Raw genomic sequence first — 4,053 nt, 5'->3', positions numbered from 1 at the left:
ACTACATAACACTGAAGAAAGACTTCAAGGAAGACACAAACAAATGGAAACAAATACCGTGTTCATGGATTGGCAGAATTAACATCATCAAAGTGTCCATACTACCCAAAGCAATTTACAGATTCAATGCAATACCTATTAAAGTACCAATGGCATATTTCACAGACATAGAACAAACACTTCAAAAATTTATATGGAACCATAAAAGACGCCAAATAGCAGCCCCAATTTTGAGAAAGAAGGACAAAGTAGGAGGGATCACAATACCTGACATCAAACTATTACAAGGCCACTGTAATCAAACAGCCTGGTACTGGCATAAAAACAGGCACATAGACCAATGGAACAGAACAGAGAGCCCTGAATTAAACCCAACTCTCTACAGTCAATTAATATTCGACTAAGGGGGCAATGACATAAAATGGAATAAAAATAGCCTATTGAACACATGGTACTGGGAGAACTGGATAGCTATGTGCAAAAAAATGAAACTTGAGCACCAACTTACACCATACACCAAAATAAATTCAAGATGTATAAAAGACTTAAACATAAGCCTTGACACCACTAAAGTCCAAGAGGAGAACATTGGCACGAAAATCTCAGATATTTCTTGCAGCAACATTTTTACTGATATGTCCTCTAGAGCAAGGAATATAAAGGAAATAATTAACAAATGGGATCTCATCAAAATTTAAAGCTTCTGCACAGCTAAAGAAAACAGAATTAAGATAAAAAGAGAACCAACTTTTTGGGAAAACATATTTGCCAATGATATCTCAGACAAAGGTTTAATCTCCAAAATATACAAAGAACTCACTCAACTCCACTCAAAGAACACGAGCAACCCAATTAAAAAATGGGGAAAGGACTTGAACAGACACTTCTCCACGGAAGACATACAGAGAATCCCTAGACACATGAAAAAATGCTCAATATTGCTAGCTATCAGAGAGATGCAAATTAAAACCACAATGAGATACCACCTTACCCCAGTCAGAATGGCTATCATAAACAAAGCAACAAATAACAAATGCTGAAGGGGTTGTTGGGAAAAGGGCAACCTAGTTCACTGTTGGTGGATTTGCAGACTGGTACAACCACTATGAAAAACAGTATGGAATTTTCTCAGAAAACTAAAAATGGACCTGCCTTTTGACCCAGCAATTCCACTGCTGAGATTATATTCTATGAACCCTAAAACACCAATCCAAACCTGTGCACCCCAATGTTCATAGCAGCTCAATTTGCAATAGGTAGGAGTTGGAAGCAACCTAGGTGCCCATCAGTAAATGAATGGATCCAAAATCTATGGTACGTTTACAGTGGAATTCCATGCAGCAGAAAGAAAGAAGGAGCTACTACCCTTTGCAACATCATGGATGGAACTGGAAAGCATTATGCTGAGGGAAATAAGCCAGGTGGTGAAAGACAAATACCCTATGATCTCACCTTTAACAGGAACTTAAACAACAAAACAAACAAGCAGGCAAAATATGACCAAAGACACAGAAATTCAGAACAGGCTGACAGGGACCAGAGGGTGGAGGGGAGAGAACTTCAGGGGAAAAGGGGAAGGATTCACAGAAACTAGTATAAAGGACACATGGAGAACAACTAAAGGGGGTGGAAATAGGAGGAAGGTTGGGAGCATGGGGGTGTAGGCTGGGAAGAGAGGGGGGGACAGAAAACTGTACTTGAACAACAATTAAATTTAAAATTTTTTAAAAAATAATAAAAATAAAAATAAAATCTGTACTTCCCTGTATCAATAGGACAACTCAGAAAAGTATAATGTGAATGGATGAAATTTACTGTATGACAAAAATGCTATAAACACTATTTAGTTGTATTCAGTAAGAAATTTACTTTTAAAAAAATCCAAATGCTGGCATGTCTAGAAAAATTTAACTGGTTTATTTATAATTGTTATAAACTTGAGCTTGTACACTGAAACATTTTGACCTGCATTAATTCTTTATGTGTCTGCATTTATATTAAAAAGTCACACACAAATGAAAATGGAAAAACTGCCAATACCTGATTTCTTTCCTCTATTTTCTACTTGGAATCATATACTTAGCTACTATTTGACCCCATGAAAAACAAATATCTAGTGTTCAAAACTACCAATAACAGGAAAAAGAGAGTTTTTTTTTAAGCAATGATATATTTCCTATCATAGTGGATTTTTAAGCATGCTCTTCACATGTGCAGCATGATAGTTGGATATCTTTTGGCATCATTGGTGCATGTTTGGCATGAATAGCACACAGGTTGGTACCTTCCAAAAGGCCTCAAGTGAGGCCTATCTGGTATCTTCCTCTGGTGTCTGGAAGACACCAGACAGGCCTCACTTGCCTCCCACAAAGCACCAATAGCTGCACTCTGGAAGCAGATCACTTTTGAAGTTCTGAACAATTTCTTGCACCAGATTCTAGAAGGAAAGTTTGTAAATCAGAAGTTCAGTGGACCTCTGATAACATCTAATTTCACAAAGTGCTGTGGTGCGAGGCCTGTCATGATGAGGTTTCTTCACCCCTCCAGTAGAGGGCACACCGTTACAAACAGCTTTGGTAGCCAGTTACTTCCTGAGAGCTTTACCACCAGTAGATTTGTGGGCAGTCTGCTTTGTAGGAGGAACAGAGACCTCTTTACTTTCCCTCTTTCTCCTTGGTCTGGAGCCGGGGAACTGGAGGCCCTGCTGGTGACAGAGCAATAGTGGCACAGCAGCAGCTAAAAACACCTCAATAAATTTTTTAATTAAATAAATAAATAATTCCTATCATGGTAGTAAGCTCTTTAAATACAAGGACAGCACAAGTTAATTCTCTTTATCTTCTATTTATATTATATACATATATGAATGTGTATGTATATGTGTGTGTGTATCTTTATCCCTTCCTTTTAATTCCCCCCACCCTTTCCCATAACCTACTCCTCTCCCCAACATTGACCCATGGATATTGTGTCCATGGAAACAACCATTCCAACTTGTTGCATCTTTATCTCCTGTGGTGTCACCAGTTTCAATGTGATAAAAGAACTTAGGGCCCTGGCTGCCATGGCTCAGTAGATTCAGTGTGGGCCTGTGAACCAAATGGTCACTGGTTCGTTTCCCAGTCAGGGCACATGCCTGGGTTGTGGGCCAGGTTCCCAGTAGGGTGAGAGGCAACCACACATTGATGTTTATCCCTCTATTCCTCCCTCCCTCCCCTCTCTAAAAATAAATAAATAAAATCTTTAAAAAAAAAAGAACTTAGGGCCCTGGCTGGTGTGGATAGTGTATTAAGCACCAACCTGCAAATCAAAGGGTCACCAGCTCAGTTCCCACTCTAGGGCACATACCCACCTTTGGGCCAGGTTTGCAGTGCAGAGTGCATGAGAGGCAACCAGACATTGATGTTCCTCTCCCTCTCCTTCTCCCTCCCTTCCCCTCTCTAAAAGTAAATAAATAGTGCTCGCTTCGACAGCGCATATACTAAAATTGGAACGATACAGAGAAGATTAGCATGGCCCCTGCACAAGGTTGACCCGCAAATTCGTGAAGCGTTCCATATTTTGAGCACAAGGGGGTGGGTTGGGGATGGGAGTAATAAACAGAAAACTGTACTTGAAAAATAATTAAATAAATTTTAAAAAATACTAAAAATAATCATAATAAAAAATAAATAAATAAAATCTTTAAAAAATAACTTAGGAGGATGTGCTAGCGTGGGTAGGCATGTCAGAATGGAATGAAATGCAGCTACATTTCACTATCATAGGACTGTTCCCATTCTGTCATGGGTGTCCACCACCTTCTCATCTCCACAGTCTCATCTTGTACTTGGGGCACCTCATGAGAAGTTTTTCTCATGTAGCAAACATTCTGCATCAGTGGCACACAGGTGATGGTAGCAGAGGGATCAGTCTTTGTTGTAGCAGCCCAAGGTAGGGCTGCCTCCTGGCAGCAGAAACATTTCATTTCTCTGGCTATTTCTAGCACTTCCAGCAGGCCATAGAGCCTGCGACAGACCAGGTAGATTCCACTGACCAGATGAATAAAACTCA

The 4,053-nt window shown here is 39.7% G+C and overlaps 1 non-coding gene across 1 annotated transcript; it reads left to right on the top strand.

Moving 5' to 3' along the window:
• Positions 1-3,457: 3,457 nt before the first annotated feature.
• On the top strand, positions 3,458-3,564 carry LOC118981062 (U6 spliceosomal RNA). The gene has a single exon (XR_005065262.1). It is a non-coding gene; the product is annotated as a U6 spliceosomal RNA (small nuclear RNA).
• The last annotated feature ends 489 nt before the right edge of the window (positions 3,565-4,053 follow it).

This window comes from Sturnira hondurensis, unplaced genomic scaffold (assembly GCF_014824575.4).
Source record: "Sturnira hondurensis isolate 20B ecotype Veracruz unplaced genomic scaffold, ASM1482457v3 Scaffold0023451, whole genome shotgun sequence".
In the NCBI taxonomy this organism is placed as follows: domain Eukaryota; kingdom Metazoa; phylum Chordata; class Mammalia; order Chiroptera; family Phyllostomidae; genus Sturnira; species Sturnira hondurensis.
Note: the sequence above shows the minus strand (reverse complement) of the source record. Positions and strands in the feature narration are given on the sequence as shown.